The sequence below is a fragment of the Topomyia yanbarensis genome, chromosome 3 (assembly GCF_030247195.1).
Source record: "Topomyia yanbarensis strain Yona2022 chromosome 3, ASM3024719v1, whole genome shotgun sequence".
In the NCBI taxonomy this organism is placed as follows: Eukaryota; Metazoa; Arthropoda; class Insecta; order Diptera; family Culicidae; genus Topomyia; species Topomyia yanbarensis.
In genome coordinates, this window is record NC_080672.1 from 206,503,293 (window position 1) to 206,526,606 (window position 23,314).

The following is a 23,314-nucleotide window of genomic DNA, read 5'->3' on the forward strand; positions in this document are numbered from 1 at the left end:
TTCGTTTGATAATTGATGTTTGATTGTTACGTTTGGTTGTTGTATGCTAATAATGATGAAAGGTCCTGAATATACTGGATCTAATTTTCTACGGTTTTCTCTATTTAACCATATTGTGTCTCCTATTTTAACATTGATTGGGTTTGATTTTGTGGCTTGATTCACTATTGTTTTATTTTTAGATTTGTCTAACAAAATTTTTGCTTTCTGGGCTGCTATTTGTAATTTATATTTTAATTCCTTATAATATGTTTCATAATTATAAATTGGATCAACAGTTGTTTTTTCTTTTAAATTTGTTGGATAATTTGCTTGAGTTCCAAAAATTAGTTCGAATGGAGTAAACATTGTTTCTGTATGCGGTGTTGTGTTGTAAAAGAAAGTAAAGAATGGTAGCCAAGAATCCCAGTCATCATGTTGTTCGTTTATGAATTGTCTAAGGTATTCATTTAAACAACGATGACTTCGTTCGAGGGCTCCTATGGTTTCTGGATGGTAAGCTGTGGAAAATTTTTGATTTATTGATAATATTATGCAAATTTGTTGAAACACTTCGTTTTTATATTCGGTACCCATATCAGATTTTATTGTTTTTGGGCATCCGTAAGTTAATATTAGGTTTTCGACTAATGCTCTGGCTAAAGTAATGGCTTGTTTATCTGCTATTGGTACGGTTATAATATATTTAGACAAATCACATTGGATTGTCAATACGTAACGGTTTCCTTTAGTAGATCTTGTTAGTGGACCTACAGTGTCAATTGATATAAGTTCAAATGGTTTGTTTGGTGTTGTAGTTTTTTCAAAGACTTCTTTTGTCTTATTTTTATGTTTATTTTGTCTACATGATATACATTGTTTCACATATTTAGAGATACTGTCTTTCATATTAGTCCAGTAATAATTTCGTCTTAATTTCTGTAGTAATTTGTTAATACCTACGTGTCCTCCCGAAGGGGTATCGTGGTTCTCTTTAATCAAATTATTGATTTCATCTTCGTTCTTTATTATTTTTGCTGGTGTGTACAGTATAATTATGACATCACCTAGTATTTCGTTACATGCTTTTTTAAATTGTTCCCAGGAAACGTAATCAAATATTGGATCTAGCTTACTGATCGCAATTTTCTTCATTTTCATTGTATTGGCCATATTATTTATCATTTGAATGCATTCTTCAATATATATTTTTCCTTTATTTTGAAATAGTTGCGCTAGAGCAAGAATTCCTTTCAGGTTTTTAGTTTTGATTGTTATATTCAGGTGTTCAGGTATTGGTTCAAAAACGATTTTTGGTAAGTTAAAAGCGTCCATGTTGTTAATTGAATCGGCTTTAAGTTGATCAATCTTATTTTCTACGGATTCACTAACTGGATTTTGTGTCGTAATTCGGGTTTTTGATCTTGTCTGACATGTTTTTAAGGTCTTCAGAATTGATTTCCACACGTGAAAGAGCATCGGCGCCGACGTTGTCTTTTCCTTTCACATGTTCGATATCAAAATTAAATTCCTCCAAATCAAGTCTCATTCGTGTCAGTTTTGACGATGGGTCTTTCATGGAAAATAAATGTACTAGTGGATTATGGTCAGTTTTGACGGTAAATTTTCTTCCGTAAAGATAAGGTTTAAAATGTAGTATTGCCCAATGAATTGCAGTAAGTTCTTGTTCTATTGTGGATTTGTTACTTTCGCCTTTTGTAAATTTTTTGCTTGCGTAAGCGATGGGTAGTCTGATTCCGTTATGTTCTTGTTCGAGTACAGCACCACAAGCTATTTTTGAAGCGTCTGTACTGAGAATAAATGGTTTATTAAAGTCTGGAAATTGTAAAATTTTTGGGCATAAAAGTTCATTTTTTAAAGTTTCGAAACAATTTATGCATTCATTTGTCCAAATAAATTTAGCATTTTTTATTAGTAAGGCGTTCAGTGGGGCGGTTTTTTCCGAAAAAATGGTATGAATATTCTATAGTAATTGCAAAATGCGACGAAACGTCTAACGTCATCAGCATTTTGGGGCTGAGGATAATTTAAAATTGCGGAGTATTTGGTCTTGTCGGGTTGTATTCCTTGGTCTGAGATATGATGTCCTAAGAAAGTTACGTCTGCACAAAAGAAATTACATTTAGCTGGATTTAATTTTAAGTTGTAATGTCTTAGATTTTGGAAAACTTTTTCTAAATTACTCAAATGGTGTTTAATGGAACAACCAATGACGATTATGTCGTCGATATATAAAAATGCGCTTTCTGGCGGTAGTCCACTAAGGGCTATCGTCATCATGCGTTGGAAACTATTCGGTGAGATATTAAGACCGAATGGTAATCTATTGAAATCGTAATGTCCTGAGTTTGTTGAAAAGGCTGTAAAATGTTTTGAATTTTCTTCTATCTCGATTTGATGAAATCCTGACATTAAGTCGAGCGTAGAAAAATATTTAGCTCTGCCTAATTAATCTAGGATGTCATCAATTCGTGGTAGTGGGAATTTATCTGCAACTACTTTTTTGTTTAATTGTCTGAAATCTACTACAAGACGCCATTTTTTGTCGTTATTCGTAGATTTCTTGGGAACTAATAATACTGGGGAATTGTAAGGGGATGTTGAAGATTGTATTATGTTATTGTCTAACATTTTCTTAACATGTTTGTCAATTTCCGTTCTGTGTACTTCTGGTATTCTATAATTTTTTATGTATACGGGTGTTTGGTCATTTAAGTTAATCTTTTGTTTGTAGAAATTGTTGTGTGTTAAGGTGTCATTTTCCAAAGTGAATATATCGTTGTATTTTGCGCATAAGTCTTTAAGTTTTTCTTTTGCAAAAGTGGGAGTATTGTCTAACTTAAGTTCTGATATGCATTTTTCTTTTCTGTTAGCTGCCATGTAGCAGGTTAGCTTTGTGGGTGGAGAAGGCTGTGATACCGTTGGTATAATTCGGTATCCATACTATGGTGGGTTACGAAAGTAATCACCAGTATGGACCGAATATTCAAGGTTCCGATTGCCTAAAGTTAACTGATCAACTGATCATTTATTTGTCGCAGCGCAAGTGTTTTTATACTGTTTTCCTATTTACATTCTGTGTTTACATTCTTATTCTAGCCCTACGCTTTGGGTCAGCGAGACCGCTGGAGCGCACATGTTCTAGCCAGTTGGTCAGTTGAGTTGTAGGTTGTGCAATATGAAACCTTTACCACTCGTCGCGAGTGGGTCATAGGAATAGAGTAAAATCGTGTTGTGTGGCAATTGTCAACATATGGTTTTTTTTTTATTCATTTCGTTTATTTGATAGGCACAAATGCGTTAGCTTGGCGGTGCCAAATGCTTATGTTTTTACATTTTGGATATCTTAAAACTAGGAGGTTACAATGTTGAAATATTTTTTTTACAAAGGAAAAAAAAAGTTTACAGCTATCTTAAGACTAGAAATAAGATTCAATATACAAGAGAGGGCCAAAAGATTTTTTTATGAAAAAATTTAAAACAAGGGATTCACTTTGATATACAAGAGAGGGAGTAATAGTATTTTACAAAATATTTTACGGTTATCTTAAAACTAACAATATAGTTTAGTACACAAAAGGGGGAACAAATATTTATGAGAAGTTTCACAGAAATTTTAAAACTAGGGATTCAATTCTATTTACAAAATGGAGGACAAGAATTTCAATAAAGAGTAAAAATTATAGCTAAAACTAAAACTAGGAATACAGAATACTAATTTTTAACTAAAACTTATGCTTGGTCAAGATATTCAGAGGGTGGCTTATTTCCGCATCAGTGTAGCAGCAGTTGTATCAAGGACAGGGGAGAGACAGGGAAAGAAGAGCAAAACTTGCAACTTTCGCTCGAAGGGGGGGGGGGGGGGAGGGGGATCAGCGAAATAAATTTGCGCCTCAGTCTAGTAAGTCGTCGAGTACCGGATTGGCGGATGGTATTCTTCGGACCCGCGGGGAATCCTTCAAAAGTCATCGGACCTCGAGTCGCTCTCGCTTCAGTTTCCTTCTATGCAGGCGTAGTGGTAAGGGCGACGGCGGTTACATACAGGCGTAGTGGTAAGGGCGACGGCGGCACTTTGGAGCTGATCGGTTCCACAAGGCAGGAGGAAACTCTAAAAACGAGAAATAAAAGAGAGGGGCTAAATTGGGATATTTATCGTTTTTATGAAGGTATAAATAAGGGACATATAGGGGAAATCACGAGTTGCCAGCATATCTCGGACTGGTACATTGGGTGGTCTACCTCGGGCCCGAAGGGATTCCTTTAACTGAGACCTGGCATCACAATACCCGGCGCATACCCAGACAACGTGTTCGATGTCGTGATGGCCCTCGTCACAAGCGCACAGACTACTCTCCGCAAGCCCAATACGCCGCAAATGCGCATCCATGGTGTAGTGATTGGACATAAGTCGGGACATTACGCGAATAAAATCCCGACCCACATCCATCCCCCCGAACCAAGGCTTCGTTGATACCTTTGGGATAATCGAATGTAGCCATCGTCCAAGTTCCCCGTTGCTCCACGAGGTTTGCCAACTGTTGAGCGTCCTCTGACGACAAATACTAAAAAATTCGTTGAAGCAGATTGGTCTTTCGTATATGTCACCATTTAATGCGCCCGCCTTTGTTAATGAGTCGGCCTTTTCATTACCCGGGATAGAACAATGAGAGGGGACCCAAACAAAGGTAATCTGATAAGATTTTTCAGATAACGTACACAAGGACTCCTGTATCTTCCCCAGAAAATACGGGAATTGCTTTTTAGGCTTCACCGCACGAAGAGCCTCGATAGAGCTGAGGCTGTCCGAAACGATGAAGTAGTGATCTGTGGGCAGAGTGTCGATGATCCCAAGGGTGTACTGAATTGCAGCTAACTCTGCGACGTAAACTGAAGCGGGATCATTGAGCTTGAATGAAGCGGTGATAGTATTGTTGAAGATACCGAAGCCAGTGGACCCATCGAGATTTGATCCGTCAGTGTAAAACATTTTGTCGCAGTCGACTTCTCGGAATTTATTATAAAATATATTGGGGATCACCTGCGGGCGTATATGGTCCGGGATTCCACGAATCTCTTCCTTCATGGATGTGTCGAAGAATACAGTAGAATCAGAAGTATCTAGGAAACGGACACGGTTGGGATTGTACGAAGAAGGATTGATGCTCTGTGCCATGTAGTCGAAGTACAAGGACATAAAACGGGTTTGAGAATTAAGCTCGACGAGCCTCTCGAAATTTTGAATTACCAACGGGTTCAGAATGTCGCATCGGATGAGCAATCGATATGAGAGTTCCCAAAATCGATTTTTCAGCGGAAGAACGCCCGCCAGCACTTCGAGACTCATCGTATGGGTCGAGTGCATGCAACCCAAGGCAATGCGCAAGCAACGATACTGGATTCTCTCCAGTTTGATGAAGTGTATGTTCGCAGCGGAGCGGAAACAGAAACACCCGTACTCCATCACCGACAATATCGTTGTTTGGTACAACCTGATCAGGTCTCCTGGGTGAGCACCCCACGATGTTCCAGTTATTGTTCGGAGAAAATTGATCCTTTGTTGGCATTTCTGTTTCAGATACCTAATGTGACATCCCCAGGTACCTTTAGAGTCGAACCAGACCCCGAGATATTTAAATGTGAAAACCTGGTTGATCGTTGCACCCATTAATAAAAGCTGGAGTTGCGCCGGCTCACGCTTCCTAGAAAAAACAACCAACTCAGTTTTCTCCGTGGAGAACTCAATACCCAGCTGAAGAGCCCAAGCAGACAAATTGTCCAAGGTATTTTGTAATAGTCCTTGCAAGTCGGCAGCTTTGGGCCCTGTAACAGAGACCACCCCGTCGTCTGCAAGTTGCCTTAGCGTGCATGAATTGGCAAGACAATCGTCAATGTCATTCACGTAGAAATTGTAGAGCAGGGGACTTAGACATGAGCCCTGGGGAAGACCCATATAGCTAAATCGCGATGTTGTTAAATCGCCATGCGAAAAGTGCATGTGCTTTTCAGACAACAGGTTTAGCAAAAAGTTATTTAAAATTGGCGAAAGACCATGCTGATGCAGCTTCTCTGACAGAATGTTGATAGAAACTGAGTCAAAAGCCCCCTTAATATCCAAGAAGACTGATGCCATCTGCTCTTTGTTAGCGTAGGCCATTTGGATTTCTGTAGAAAGCAACGCAAGGCAAGTTCGTCCCTTTGCCTTTGCGGAAGCCAAATTGTGTATCTGACAGTAAGCCATTTGCTTCAACCCAATTGTCGAGGCGAAACAAGATCATTTTCTCGAACAACTTCCGAATACAGGACAGCATTGCAATCGGCCGATACGAGTTGTGGTCGGAGGCTGGTTTTCCTGGTTTTTGGATGGCGATGACCTTCACTTCCCTCCATTCATAAGGGACAATGTTACCCTCAAGAAACTTGTTAAATAAATTCAACAAGCGCCTTTTTGCAGTGTCAGGCAGATTCTTCAGCAAGTTGAATTTGATTCTGTCTAACCCTGGGGCGTTATTGTTGCACGATAAGAGAGCATGTGAGAACTCCACCATCGAAAACGGTGTTTCGTTCGCGGTATCGTGAGGAGACGCGGCGCGGCACGTTTTCTGTACCGGGACAGAGTCCGGACAGATCTTCTTGGCGAAAGCGAATATCCAACGGTTTGAATATTCCACGTTCCTGTTAGTACTATTACGGTTACGCATACGTCGAGCCGTACCCCAAAGAGTGCTCATCGCTGTTTCTCTCGTTAACCCGTCGACGAACCGGCGCCAATAACTGCGTTTTTTGGCTTTCATTAGACTCTTCATTCGCCTTTCTAACGACGCGTACTGTTGATAGCTAGCGGGTAACCCGTCTTCCCGGAAGGCCTTATATGCAGTGGACTTTTCCGCGTACAGCTCTGAGCACTCTTTATCCCACCACAGGGTGGGAGACCGTCCATGGGTATTTGCGCTGGGTACTGGTTTAGTCTGAGCTTGATTCGCACTGTCGAGAATCAAGCCAGCCAAAAACCTGTACTCTTCCTCCGGAGGAAGTTCTTGAGTGGATTCGATTTTAACGGATATCGCGGTCGCGTAACTCTTCCAATCAATGTTCCGTGTGAGGTCATACGATACATTGATTGTTTCCGATGGTCTTGAACCGTTAGCAATTGAAATCACGATAGGCAAATGATCGCTACCGTGGGGATCAGGGATCACCTTCCACATGCAATCTAACTGTAGCGATGTCGAGCAAAGCGATAAATCCAACACGCTTGCGCGTGCTGGTGGTGTAGGAATCCGCGTCATTTCTCCAGTGTTTAAGATGGTCATGTTGAAATTATCGCAAAGATCTTGGATTAATGTTGATCTATTATCATCATGAAGACAGCCCCATACCGTACCGTGCGAGTTAAAGTCTCCCAGAACTAGCCGCGGTGTCGGTAATGATTCCGTGATATTATAAAGCGTTCGGTGCCCTACCGAGGCTCTAGGAGGAATGTAGATGGAAGCAATGCAAAGGTCTTTACCTTTGATTAAAACTTGACAAGCGACAATTTCAATGCCTGGTGTCGAAGGGAGGTTAATTCGGTTGAAAGAACAGCACTTTTTGATCCCCAAAAGTACTCCTCCATAGGGGTTTTCTCGATCCAGACGAATTATATTAAAGTCGTGGAAGTTGAGATTTATATCGGAAGTTAACCAAGTTTCACATAATGCGAAAGCATCACATTTTAAACTATTTAGTAAAAATTTAAAGGAATCGATTTTCGGGATTTTCTGCTGTTCCACTGTAGAACAGTGATCGATTCGGTGACCTCGTTCGATGACTTAGCCATCGAAGGATACGATCGCTGCAAGGAGGGGCCATTTAGTAGTCAACTGCTTCAAAAATGTTTGCACTATAGGGAGAAAACGTATCAGAAGGCTTTTAAGAGGATCAGTAACATTGAAAGCTGTGAAAATTAAGTCCACTATGTCAGAAAATTTCATTAGTCCGCTACTGGACTGAGTATCTGTTTGAAAAAAGGGGACACTTGGGGTTTTGGATGTCCCTGGAAGTGGTGGGTACTCCTTGTTAGACTTAATATTTCCAAGTCCTGGAGCAAATTGCTTCGGCTTTTGTGCATCACTTCCGTTGGATTTATTGGTTGTAGATGGCGCACTCTGAGTGGACGACACCTTGGCACCCTTACGAGGCAATGTAGGGGAGGCTGGATTTCTCCTCTTCCTGGATTCCCCTGGGTTAACCAAAGATGTTCCCTCTCCTGGGTCGTCAGATTCTTGCTCAACGTTAGCCAAACCAGCATAGGGATTTTCGGACAGGACAGATGGCGAAGCATTCTTTAGCATTTCTGCATAAGAACGCCTTGAGCGTTCCTTAAGGGAGCGCTTAATTTTATCCCCGCGCTGCTTGTACGCAGGACATGATTTAAGAGCATGTGAAGGGCCCCCGCAGCAAATACACTTTTCAGTTTCTTTGTCGCAAGAGTCATCCTCATGCTCTCCTTCGCATTTGCCGCATCGTTTCTTATTTCCACAATATGTGGCTGTGTGGCCCAACTGCTTGCAATTGCTGCAGTTCATGACCCGCGGTACGAACAGGCGAACTGGTAGGCGAACCTTGTCAAGGAGGATGTAGTTGGGAAGAGAGGACCCGGCGAATGTCACCCGAATCGAGCCTGATAGAGAGTAGGTAGTCTTACCTCCCTCGGTGTTTGCGGTATACAATTGTTTGCATTCCAAGATCTTAATCTGTTCAAGTGAGGGGTCCTTAAAGCAGCCAACCCCGTGCTCTAACAGTTCTTCGCATTTCAGGCCCGGTTCGGACACTACCCCATCGATTTCACAGGCCACACAAGGCACGTACGCTTTAAATTCCCGCGTAAAGCGCTCACAGCAAGCAATCGCGTTTGCCTGGCCGAGATCACTCACTAAAACACGTATCTTGTTTGCCCGAACACGTGTTATCTGAGTTACGGCCGGGTAATTAGCAGTCAGATCTCGAGAAAGTTTTAATATATTAACCGGTTTCTCTCCGGTCCGAAAATATACCACCCATGGCCCAGAGGAACCTTCTGGGTACTGCTTTATACGGGGAGCAATGCGAGTATTAGGGGGATCAGGGACTTCCATGATTACATCAGATGGTATTTCGCCCTCGGCCATTTAAACACGAGGGCAGAGCGTTATATAAACGGGAATGTGTCTTATTATTTGATTACAGGGTAGAGTAAAAGTAGGGAAAAGGAAAGAAAGCAAACGAGGAAAAAAAATAAAGCAAAACTTATCTGCAAACAACGTCGATGGTTCCGCACCAGCGAAAACAAAATACTGGATTTACTGCCGGCATCAGCAGAATGGTAGCAAACGAACGAACAAAGGATGACCTTGAATCATTGAAATTTACACACCGAACACCACTGTGAAATATAACGATCCGTTCCGTTCAAAGGTTGGGAGACGTATGTCAATATATGGTTGCAATTGCTTTCTTAGCATATTTTGGATATTTAACTTGGGTCGGTCGATCGGTTGGTGCTTAGCTAGGGATGCACATAACATCTTACAAAAATATGAAAACGTTTCAAATCTAGTATTGTCTCTAGACGATATTGTTGAAACGAACTATGATGAGATCAAGTCCATTATGAAAAAGGTAAAAAATATGAAAGCTCCAGGTTATGATGGAATTTTCAACATTCTTCTTAAAAACCTTACCGAAATCACCATGATATACTTGGTCAAAATATTCAACAAATGTTTTGAATTAGTATACTTCCCTGAAAGATGGAAAAGTGCCAAGGTTATTCCTATTTTGAAGCCAGATAAAAACCCAGCAGAAGCATCTAGCTATCGACCAATTAGCTTACTCTCTTCTATTAGTAAATTATTTGAAAAAATCATCCTAACTAGAATGATGTCACATATCAATGACAATTCTATTTTTCTTCCTGAGCAGTTTGGATTTCGTATTGGACTTTCAACTACTCATCAATTTCTGAGAGTAACTAACACGATAAAGGCAAATATTTCAGAGGGCTACTCCACTGGAGTTGCTCTTCTAGATATCGAAAAAGCTTTCGACAGTGTTTGGCACAAAGGATTAATTGCCAAAATGTGGGATTTCAATTTTTCAATTTACATAATAAAGATAATTAAAAATTATCTTACCAACCGTACCCTTCAGGTTTCTTATCAGAATTGTAAATCTAATAAGCTACCCGTTAAACCAGGCGAAGCTTGAATATTTTCAATGATTACCTGAAAAAATGGGAAATTTCCACTAATGCGCATAGGCCAAAAGGCTTCTTCTCTTAAACCAAATAATAACCATATTATTAAATTTAATGGTTTGAATTTAGCGTGAACAGATCAAGTTAAATACTTGGGTTTGATTTACGTTAAAAAACTCACTTTTAAGGATCACATTGAAGGAATCCAAACAAAATGCAACAAATATATAAAATGTTTATACCCTCTTATAAATAGGAATTCTGGGCTCTGCCTAAAGAACAAACTATTAATTTATAAACAAATATTTAGACCGACAAAGCTATATGCAGTTCCAATCTGGGCAAGTTGTTGTGCTACTAGGAAGAAAACGCTTCAATGAATTCAGAATAAAATTCTGAAAATGATTTTGAAGCGTTCTCCCTGGTTTAGCACAAATGAGTTGCACAGACATGCAAACATAGAAACATTAGAAATTATGACGAACAGTATTATAAGCAACATCCAACAAAAATCGTTGCAATCTTCAATTGCAACGATTAGCTCTTTTTATAGTTTATAAGTTAGTTTATAAGATTTGTTTAGCTCCTTATTCAGAAGACAAGTAGGTTTAAAACATCCTACTGAAAAAAATACTTGGCTGCGAAAGCATATTATAACTTAATAATAATTAACTGAATCATGTGAACAATAGGGATGAAAAGTCACCACTTGTGGCTGAACACCCAATATACTAAATTGGAAATGTAATGCAAACAAAACAATATAATCAAATAGAAAATAATATATAAAAAAAATTTCTTCAATAGTGTTTTTACTTTTTTGATTTCAGTTGAGCGGTTCGGCTTGGAGAGCGTTCACAGCAAACCTCTGCCAAAAAACTAGCTACGGGGGATGGGCCATAACTCCGCCAACCTTCAATATTATTTTTAATTCAACTTGTTTTTTCGAACTTCGATTGCACTACCAACGAGCTGTCTTTTGCTTTTTCAAAAAAAAATTGCATAAAATAAAATCACGAACTTAGGTCTCCTTTTCGGCACAACTTTGTATATAACCCCTTAAAATGGAATCGATTCAGAAGTCGGTCTGTTAGCCTTGCCATGAGATGTTTGTTTGAGAATTCACGGGCGGGTCCTTCCTTCCGCGAACAGTAAACGTTTCGTTTGATGTTAGACTGGATCGACGATATTATTCGGACGTCCTATCTACCATGTTGACCATTCTTGGTCGAAATAAACAAAAATCATGGGATGGCAATTTCCAAAACTACTAGAATAGTTTTCAATGACGAAATGCAAAACTCTATGAACGCTATTGTTGTTTTATAAAAAGTGACAATTTTTTTAATCGAGATTATTAAAAAAAAAATTGCCCCCTGATTTTTTCTAGCGCTTTTGAAGGGGGGGGGGATATGGGGGTGACATAATTTTTTAAAAAGATTTGTAATGGCCTAAATACGCCCGCGGAAAAATACTGCGGAAGAAACCTCACCTACGAAAATCCTTGATTAAGTAGAAGCACCCCACTCCAAAATTCGGAAGAAATTCAGCGTACTTTGCGCTGTGCGCCAAGTAGAGGTTTATCCACTACACCGGTACTGATTTCCCGGTGGACCCTTCTTATCAGGGCGGCTTCTACAAGAATTTCGGATTTTCGTATACAAGCAAAAGGGTAAACAAACAAAATAAATTACTATTTACCGAGTTTTATTCACATCTCTTCTCTGTGTTCCACTCTGCTTATGGAGCTGATCAACTGCTTCTGACGGTGGCGAGAAGGCGAAGGTTTTTCCGACCGACCGGGACTCCGACGGTCGTGTTCTCCTGCTGGTCCTTTTCAATTAGCCAGGAAACCTCCCTAGCAACTGGGCGATTATTCGCCGGGACCACCCACTACCCGTGAATGGTCCTGGTAGATACCGCAGTAAACTACATCAAGTGGATCCGTTGTCCTACCTGTTTTGCCCTCCTTTGCGATTAACTGTGGAGGAGAGCTATGCTCGTTTGGCTGATCCTCCACAGTTAGGGCGGCGTGGTATCACTGTGTCCTTGGTATTTAGCCGGAGAAGCGAGTGGCTTCTTTGCGATTAGCTTCTTGTTTCGGCGGCCCGACACCACAACACTCGAGTTCCCGAACCACGACTTTTCGAAGAAGCTTGTCACCGTTGCACACGCGTACCAACGACACGACGTGACACTTCATGCAACCTCCTGAAAAAAAGTGTCCGATTTATTTACCACCAGTTACCAGGATATTGAGTTGCCCCTCGAAGCGTACAAAAAAGAAATTCTTCAGCAACACTTCTGTGTTTATTTTATTTTCAGTTGGTGTATAGCAACCATGCCATGTTTACATGAAGTTCTTTAGTCGAATATATCCCTTATAGAAGCAGTTGGAAACAGGACCGAAGCTATCGGATAGTTGTGAATCATTCAAATCTGCTGAAAAAAGTCTATCGAAAAAATCTGGAGGATTTCACATTTACGTCTGATAATAACAAAACCATACTCTGTGACTTTGCCTGGTGATCTTGCTGACGCTGTTTCGTTAGCCGATTTATTCGATACGACGTCTGTGGAAGAATCTCAACCCATTGCTTTGGTCGTCGATTCGTTCACCACAACGTCTGAGGACGTCAGCGGGAAGAAACTCGGCCCTCTGCCATTTGTTGGTGGTACTGTTCTGGTAGTTTCTCTAAATAGCAGTGGCCGATTGTATGCCAGCCCTGCAAGGAGATTAATGCAACATCAAAACAGACTTGAAGAGGTGGAAAATGTTGATGCTGGACGGTAGCCGGATAAAATACTGTATCTGTTTCTATTTTGTCAGACGCTGCGACTGGGCAGTTGGTTGGATATATCATGCCGTTCCTAAAAAGTAACCCGACGCAGGATTTTAGGTGGATGCGAATTGAATCCTATTAATACTCTTTAGTAAACCAAGAAAATATGCGCGAGTTATTTGTAATTTCTTCCCATATTCGCATGACGGTGATTTTTGAGCTCCGCTTCCACTGCTTCGACTGAAAGTGAAGCGGGAAAAAATCTTTGAACACTTGCTACAAAAGTAGCTTGTAGCAAGTGTACGAAGATTTTTTTCCGCTTCGCTTTCAGTCGAAAAAGCTCAATATCACGAAGTTCATAAAAGTTGTTTATCATACTTCTCTTTTCAATAATTCGCATCTACCCATTCTCGAAGTAGTGGAAGCGGAACTCAAAAAATCAACGTCATGTGAATATGGGAAGAAATTACATATAACTCGCACTACTTCCGATACCTTCCCAAGCTGCAGGAGGAAATCAAATTCAATTGCTAATTTTAAGGGCCTATGATAAATGACAGTAAGCTCAGCCTGGGACATTATGACGCAGTTTTTATGTGTAATAATATCCGAATAGCATCCAGGATATCGATTGGGACTTAAGATTCGAAATTGTTTATTATTGAAGTAAACGATGACGTTTGGGAATGATAACACACGAGTTACGTAGAGGTTCTACTAATAAGTTACGCGAACTTTTTTTGATAATCTTTATTGATTGTCAATACATTATTATTGATTATATGCGATCGACTTCGTTAATTTCATTTGACTTGAGTGTTGCACATTTCGTCCGCGTTCGGGTTTCTGTGAAGGTTTTTATTCTTTCTCTCCATACATGGATAAATATAAATACATGGAAATAAATAGAAACAGATGCTTCATCAGATCATCGTATTATGCAGTTATTTTAAATACAGAGTGACATTCATATTCATTTAGATTGGTCATGATCTGGTAGGTCTTGGAGTAAAGTCTTGTATGCTCAGTGATATGTTCTAGGTCTGGTCTGGGAGGATTCACAGTATCAGTAGGATTGTTAGATAGTTTTGTACGATTTGAGTCGGTTTCCAAATCTGTCAAAAACTAACTTCAACTTTCACAACTAAATGTAAATTTAAATACAAAAATAAACTTACTCATAAAACTGTACATCTTCCTACGACTACCGGCTTACTGATGCGTCGTGAACTGTTTTCCTTCCTATACAACAACTGTGAGATTGCCTGCAACAACGTCGTTTAACTTGAGGCCTGACGCCTGCTGTTCCTTCGAATATAACCGTTAACATCTGATCGTTACGATGCCTCACTCGGTATTACCCCAAACCTTTTAATAATTGCATTTGTTAACAATGAACACTGAGACTAAGTAGACGTTAAGCATAATCAACCGTACTTGCATGCCATGTTTTCCTGGAATTATTGCAGATGTTCTACGTCAAGAAGGTGTCAGTAAAAGGTTTCAAGGTCGTCAGCTAGGCAGCGGCCTCGCGGCTTCAGGCAGTTATTAGATCGTTAAGTCTGAAAAAAAGTGAAAAAACCAATAACTTTTAGAAAAGTTGGAAACGAAATGAGTTTACCTACTTCTGCTCGATTTGGAATTCTTGTCCAACATGTGCTTGGAAGCTTTCCTAGTTTCTCCCTTTACCGAAGAACCATTCTTTCGATGAAATTATCAAAGTGTACTCATGTACATATTCACAAACCAGATAACTTTTAGCACCAAACATTCACGTTCACGAGGCGGATAGTTACCGCTTTCCTTTTTCCGATGGACTTATTTTTGCTGTTTACGGAAAGCCATAAACAAATAATGCGTAACTAGGGGTTGCAATGGTAACTATACAGCAGTTTGGAAAAATAACAGATTATCTAGTGTTGCTAGTTTTATGCATTTTCTAACCAAATGTCATATTTGACAGTACCGGTTACCTGAGTCACTGAGGGGTAGTCATATTTGCGATACAGTTTTGGAATGCTAGTGTCTGGTCGTGTCGTTGCGCGTACTTTACCACACTGGTTATTGAGCCGGAAAAACAAAATTAATCGGGGTGTCGGTTCGATGCCTTGGTTTATCTATAATAATCACGATGGCCGCCTTCCGCACTCTACCATAACAAACACCAACCGCCTTGTCGCATAGCTGTCAACGATGAGCAGCATAACCAGCGCACACGTATTTTCGTAAGAGGAGAGCGGTAGCCCAACTAAACCCTATGCTAATTATACACAAATGTTCAACAAACATTACTACTCCTATCGGTACAAAAATAGCCGTTCAATTACGCGAAAATGAACAGTAAATTTATAACTAAATGTGAACAGCGGTGAGCATATTTTTTTGTAAACAAAAAAACGCTACGGAGAGAGTTCTCACATATTTCCAATCAGTGCTAAATTGTTACCCTGAGTGGTTACAGCTCATAAGTGATTGGTATAAGTTAGTTTGTCAACAAGAATAAAACCTAGATCTTTGATGTGGTCAACGCGTTGCAGATGAGTTCCAACAATGTTGTAGTTGAAATTAAGCATGTCCTTTGTACGATGAAAACTGATGACAAAACATTTCCCAATACTAAGGATCAACATGCTTCTTTGATACCAGTTGTAGATGTATCAATGAGACACTGTCACTCACGGCAATCGGCTTCATTCCTTATACAAGAAATATTTTCAAGTCATCGGCGAAAAGCAGTTTCCTTCCACGCATTAGAACGAAAACCGCATCATGCACGAACAATGAATTTAGTAACGGACCTATTGTATTACCTTGAGGAACTCCAGAATTATTCGAAAAGGATTTATACACGTTGTCACCAATTTTCACAACGACTTCGCGGTGTACAAGGTACGATCGAAGCCAGCGGTAGACTCTCATGGCATATCCTAGTTTACTAAGTTTTGTTATTAGTATCTCGTGGTTAACTGTGTCGAAAGTGGCCTTAAGATCTGTGTAGATTGTATCGACCTGGAGTTTCTTGGATGTTTTCTATGCAAATGTGAAGGTAATTAAATTCGTCTCAACCGATCGACCAGGGAAGAATCCGTGCTTACAAGTGCTTATGTAATGTTCACTGACAGAAAACACCACCTCATTGATAAGCGATTTGAAGATTTTTGACTCGACTCTCAGCGAAATGATTCCCCTGTAGTTCTCAATGTTGTTTTGTCATTTTTCTTGTGAATCGAAAATATAACTGATCAGCAGAAATATTTGCTGCTGAAGCCCCACATTGAAAAGGTGCGTCAGGGGGATCGCTAACATATCAGAACAGCTGACGGCATAGCACTTTGTCCTGGAGCATAAGACGATTTCGTTTTCCGTATTGCACAGAGAATCGATTGTTCTGAAATGGTAAATACATCCATATCCATCGCACCAACGGAAACATAACGGGCCGCGTTTTCGAGCTTGAGGACAGATGCTGCATCAGTCATGAAGACACTCGTGAAGTAGTTGGTAAATAAGAAGCATTTAGCTGCCGTCGTGGTCGCTACTTCGCCATTGTAGACCATCCTAGACGGAAACCCGTTTTCTTTTTCTTCGTATTAACAAAAGCCCACAAGCCCTTCGGATTTTGCCGTAAGTTTTGTTGAATGCGGTTCACATATCGTTTGTACAACAATTTATTGTAACAGCGGTACTCATTACAGGCTATCGCGAAAAAGCGCTTGAGAATAGGGCATCGCCGATTGGTGTATGCACACAGTGCTTTGGCACGGATGCGTTTCAGATTCCAATGCATGGTGTTAGACCAGGGAGGCTTCCTGGGAGGTTAATATTCTGGTACGGATTTTTCAACACAATCAAGGAGTAATCGGTTATAGAGATCGACCGCGACATCTACATGCACTTGATCAAGTAATACACTCCAGTCGATCAGCAACAGGAAGCGGCGTAGTGCTACTAAATCAGTTTTGCAAAAATTACGACAATTCACAGCTAAAGCTTCCTCATATTGTGATAAACTAATAACGGAAATGGATATTCCTAAAGCGGGATGATAGTTATCCCAAGGAACTATCATACTGGAAGTCTCACTCACAGAGAACTCAGATAAAGCATTCTAACTGACGAAGAAAAGGTCAAGAAAACGAGATTGTTGGTTGGAAATCGTACGTACTTGAATTAGTCCGTGAAAAGCCATCCCGTCCAGAAGTAAGCGGCTGGCAGATTTGTTGTTGAGGATGATGGGTTAGGGTAAGCGTATCCACGTCCAGATGAAACCCATATGAGTCCTGGCTGGTTGAAATCACCAAAGACTATTATAACATCGTTTGCATCTGCCTGAGAAGAGTCGTCGCTTTTCTGGAGGAATGTAAACAGCTCCAATAAAGTAGTTCTTCGTCCGTGTAGTAATCTTCGTTCAAATAGCTTCAAGCTTGACGAACTATCCACGCCAAATTCACAGAAGGCAAGTGCGGAAGAAACGGCGATCAAAACTTCGCCGTCGCGGCCATGGATGCTGTTACGAGCGCTTCGATCTGCACGATAAACCACGTAAGAATCACCGAAGAGTCGCATCGATGTACTACGATCATCAAGCCAATTTTCTGTCAGAACGAAAATATCGTAGTCACCGTCAACAGCAGCCCAAGTACAAGTCCTCGATTTTCGTCGTTAGCCCTCTGACATTTTGATAGTACAACCGTAACTGACAGTTAACGCCATCTGCCAAGCGTCCCAACATATTGCAAGGACGTTATGTACCCGATGGCATGCAAGAAACCAAAAGGTTTTCTGGGGACGGATTGGCATTTAATGCAAAACACTCGCCTGAGAATGGTGTTCGGAAGACCCTCTCACGACCCCCGAACGCATGTCCAGGACGACTGAGCTGGTTGCTGGCTTTCAATTTCAAACGAAAATATTCGTTTCAAGTGAAACTGCGAGTCATTTACTGTAAGCATACCACCACTATATTAGTGGATTTCTGCTGCCGCCACTATATCAGTTGATTTTGGTCTTAACCATCACGATCCTATAGGCGTCAACCCACCCCCCCCCCCCCCCCAATTCGCGTTGGCACCCTCGCACAGGTTGTCGAAACATGCTCTCTTGCTGCTCTTAATGGCCTTATTAAGGGCCAATTTCGATGCTCAAAACACTTCACAGCGGTCCGCTCTTACTTCCTCGGTGCGGGCTCGTTGTGTCCTACGTCAAGCTTTGACCCAGGCTGATCGTAAAGCTGCAATCTCGGTACCCCACCAATATACCAATATTTCTTGACAGGATTTTCCTCGGCTTGGTAGCGTTGCATGCACGTGCTAGCACAGCTACCAGCACATCCCCCTGTCGGTGTTGGCCTTCAGTCCCAGGGCCGCGGTGAAAACTTCGCTGTCGAAGTGATTGGTCTTCCACTCGCGTACATGGCAGAGATCACCCGCCCTCGGATGCTGCAAACCATAGTTGATCCTAAAGCGAATTGTTAGGTGGTCACTATAGGTGTAGCCCTCGTCTACCCTCCAGTCCATGCCTGGTACCAGACTCGGGCTGGCAAACGTTACGTCAATCCATGACTCGACCCCATTTCTACGAACCATCATTGACTAGCACTGCGTCGAGTTTCGCAATCGCCTCCAGCAGCGCTTGGCCCCTGCTATTTGTACAGCGGCTGCCCCACTCCACTGCCCAAGCGTTGAAATCTCCCACTATGACGATCGGCTTCCAATCCACTAGGTCGGACGAGAGCCTGTCAATCATCTGGTTGAACTGTTCTATAGGCCACCTTGATGGGGCATAGCAGCTACAATAGAACGCACAATTGATCTTGGCAATCGCGACACCCTCTACAAAGGAGTGTACTACATCTTGGATTGGGAAACCGTCCCGTTGTACAAATTGCCGCCATCCTAGACCCGTCCGCCACCCAATTGCAGGGACGTTATCGGCAGGGACGTTGTACGGGTCGGATAGGAGGGCGACATCTGTTCTCGACTCCGAGACCGACTGCCACAGCAGCTGCTGGGTAGATGCATAGTGGTTAAGATTCAACTGTGTTACTTGCACGGCTTCTTCTTTTACTGGCCTCATCGAAGGGACACTAAGGTCCACCCATAACATGGTTACGGTCTTGCTTCTTACTGGCGCAGATAAGGTATTTTGGTACCCTATCGCATTTCTGCGTCTTGTATCCCTCCTCACACAGCGACGACACAACTTACTTCTGTCTGGACCCTTGCAGTTGTAGGACTTATGGCTGGACTCTAGGCACCGATAGCACCTGTCCACTGGAGGCGGTTGGGGTATGCTTACTGGGCATACTGACCAGCCGATCTTCAGTTTCCCTCTCTCGATGACCTTTTTGGTTTCCGCAACTGTTAGCCTGGAAAAGGCTACCTTCGTGCCAAAGAGTCCCTCTCTTAAGCGTACAGAGGTCCTTTCAATATCTGCGCCACACTACCCCATGACGGCAGAGACGACGTCATCTGCGTTCGTAACCTCATCTTGTTGCTTGCACTGGAGGGTCACTTCCGCGCCCAACGACCTCACCTGAGCGTAGTCACCCAAGACCTCTTGGGCCATCTTCTTGTACGCCGCCCAACTAGATTGCGCACCTCGTTTCAGCACCAAGATCATTTTGCCGGTCTTGGTACGTCTAACGCTGCGCACATCCTGTCATAGAGCCGAGAGGCTTTCGGCCGCCCGCATCGATTTGAGGACGTCGGTATGCATGTCTTTGTCGGTTTTCACCAACTGAGCCTCTCCTCTGTCCTTGACCTTCTTTGCAGGTCGAGGTGCGTTCGACTTCCGCTAAACCCTGCTGACCAGCTGCCAGGAATTTTCGCCCGATTGCGCCGATGGCACTGGCTGGCTGGTACCCACTTGTGGCCCGGCACTTTGCGCCCGGTTGGTGCCTATCGCCTTCTCGGGTCGACGTCCTTGGGGATCCTTTGCACCCAGGTTTGTACCGTCCAAACGACGTTTGACCATTGTGGTTGCGCGTCGTTTGGCGTTGTTTCACGCACCTTCGTCTGGTGACTGCCTGGGCCGCTTCGAGTTAGGCGCAGTCTTGCCCTCTACTAAAATCTTTTTGGCGTCAAGGCGAAATCAATCGCCTCTTGGGCCATAGTAGCTGATATAAGCGTCCTGTTCTTGTCTTGCGACTCGAACAGCCTGGCGGAACACCAGCAGTTTCTGTTTCAGTTCCTTGCTGATGTTCTGCTTTCCGCTTGTAAACTCGATGATATTATCGAGTTGCTTGACTATCACCCGCATCGCGGTTAGTGGCTATCCCCTACCACCACTGAAGAGACTCTGGTGCTGTTGGTTGCAGCCACCGTCGCTCCGCTGTCCCCCATCTGGGAGGAGACCTCGCCAAACCCGTGGTGAAGGGGTTCTCCACCTCCATCGCTTCCGCATCATCTCCTACCATACCCACTTTACTGTTATTTTTATTTTCGCAACTCGTTTTTGGTACCACGAGTAGCGCGAGGAAAAAGGTCTGCTACGCCAGAGCTCCGCAATAACGTGGTAAGAGACGCGTAGTGTGTGGGGTGCCCAGGTACTCCACAGGCTCCGTTAGCGATCTGACATCTTTTTCACCCCCTCGACCACTTATCCCTCGACACGGGTCGCTTCACACCTTGGATTGGGGTTGTCCCGTTTGGTGGGCTCATACCACAGGAACGGGAGATCGGTAGTGCTATTCTATGCCAGCCACTACACGGCGATAAGTACAGACAATGTCTGCATATATGTGTGTATGTATGTATGTACAAAATGTCATTTAATTATCTCAGAAATGGTTGAACCGATCTTAAAGATTCTAATTTCAAATGAAAGGCATAACGTGACCATTTGACACTATTATTTTTGTTTACTTTCTGAGAAATTGCTGATTTTATCAAAATGCAACAGGCTTTAAGCAAGTAACTTTCGAATAGAATTTTTTTGTCCAATAAACTACATATAAATAGAAAAAAAATATAAAAATACCTTTCTAACAAGCTATAGATTGTCAAAATCCGTTCATGAGCGACAGAGATATTAAACATTTTGTATTTTTATTCCTTGCTTACCAATTTAACTAACTAAAAATGAGACCGTTTCAAACAGAAGATTAGAGGCAAAACTAAACCGATTTTGAATATCAAGGTATCTACTTGATTTAAAATATTCGATTTTGGAAACATTTTGTGAATTATCTCTATAGTAAATGAACTATTTCTCAAAAATCAATATGTAAGTTCACTTCAAAGACAAAATAATGTGTTCATAGTGAAGTTTTTTCTATAGTTCAATTATTTATCCCTTAGATTAGGCACTGCGTTCAATTAAATGTTAAATGTTGGATGGAAGTGATTCACCCAGTAGTGAGATAAAAGATTTCTCACCGAAATCAACTGTATTGTTGAATCCCAAAAGTCTAGCAAAAATAGCTCTTTTGCAAGTTTTAGGTTATACAGATTATGGCACAAAAAGTACTACTTACATTATTTATAATAATTATGTAAGGAATCAATATATCGCATAATATACCTATAAAAAAGGTCACGCCCTTCGTCTCTATCTCACTCTATCTCTCTCTCCCTTCATGTTCAGGTTCATGTTCGCAACTGTCACGACTCACACTAACTTGCAATTTATCTATCCATTTCTAAGTTGTATGATAAGATCCTATACTAATCTGAAATATTTATTTATATCCAAGATAATTTCATGTGCGCGATGAAATTGTGAAGGTTTGCATTTTAGTGTAGAAGAGAGCCACTCGCGGAAAACAAGTTTAATATTACATCCTACATGGCACATAAAACATTTGTAGTCCTAAGAAAATTTGCAATTTGCCTCGATTCTGTCAATCCCGTTCTGGTAGTACGGATTCCAAACAGCAGAACAAAATTCTAACGCTGAGCGGACGTAAGTAAAGCGATTTAAGACGCGCAGTAAAGCGATTTAAGACAGTATACGTCCCTAAAATTTTTCGCTATTCGGAAGATGAACCCAAGCTGCCGTGATGCCTTATCCATGATGTATGAATGGTTTGAACGTTAGTGCCGATTCCATGATGACTCCGAGATCCTTGATGTGAGAGTGTCTTGGAATGCTCGAGCCGAAGAAATGGTAGTTAAACTGAGTCGGATAGCGTTTTCGCGTGAACGCAACGATTGAGTATTTGCTCGAGTTTAAAACCATTCTGCTTAGATCACACCACGTACTAAAGCTGTCAAGTTGTATTTGTTGAAAATTTTTCATGTCGCTGGGTAATGAAAGGCGGGGTCCTTGTAATGTGATATTGACGTCACTAAAATAGAGGAGGAATATTACTGGACCGAGATGGCTTCCTTGTGGTATGCCGGATGTAGCGAAGAATGGTGCAGATAGACAGTCCTTAATGCTGATTTTTAGTTGCCTCCCGTCGAGGTAGAAACGAAGCCAGCGCAGAAGTTGTCCATGAATGCCGAGTTTGTCCAACTTCATTATTGCGATATCATGGTTGATTTTGTCGAAGGCCGCAGATAGATACATGTAAATAGCATCGGTTTGCAATCAGTCAGCGAATCCATCCATTACATATGTTGTGAACGAGAGCAGGTTTGTCATTGTCGATCGTTTAGGCATAAACCGTGTTGGTCATCTGTAATGTAGTGTTTGCAGTGAAAAAAAAATTGGGACTAAAACAACCAGCTCGAATAGTTTTAATACGGTACTTAAACACGAGATTCCCCGATAATTGTCAATGTTCGATTTGTTTCTTTTTTGCCTTTCTCATATAAAGAAAGGCTATGCAATCACTGAAAAAATCGACTTCTCAACAGAGGCCCGGTGGGCGATTCAGTTCGTCGAGATCGGCCAATGTGTGTATGTATGTTTTTGCCTTTCTCAATAGAAAGGTATTGCAATTGCTCTGAAAACCGACTTTTAACGGAGGCCCGGAGGGCCGAGTGACATATACCATTCGATTCAGTTCGTCGAGATACTGTTTGCTACACCCCGGTCGTCAACAAAGCTAGTAGTTTTCTTTTTAATATATACTTGTTGAACAATCGTGATCGTTTTTATTTTTGTACTATTTATTTTTCGTGTTAATCGGTTGTGCAAGAACTTTGAAGTTTCATGAACTTAACCAGCATAATATCTGATAGCTGCAAGTGTTGTTTTTAGTGAAAGTGATAGTTTCGTGTTTTTTTTCTACTTGACGTTATCACTTTGCACAACGTTACGCTCAATTTGTTGACAAAAGCGACATCTTCTGGTGGATAGCTGATAGTTGCATGCAAGTTCGCTTCATTTTTGCTGCGTTTATTGCATACCCGGTAGGCGTTATTTTCTT

At 41.6% G+C, this 23,314-nt stretch overlaps 1 protein-coding gene across 2 annotated transcripts in view; it reads left to right on the top strand.

Moving 5' to 3' along the window:
• Window positions 1-23,314, top strand: part of LOC131689268 (voltage-gated potassium channel subunit beta-2) — a 1,724,569-nt gene that overhangs the window by 839,940 nt on the left and 861,315 nt on the right. The window lies entirely within an intron of this gene.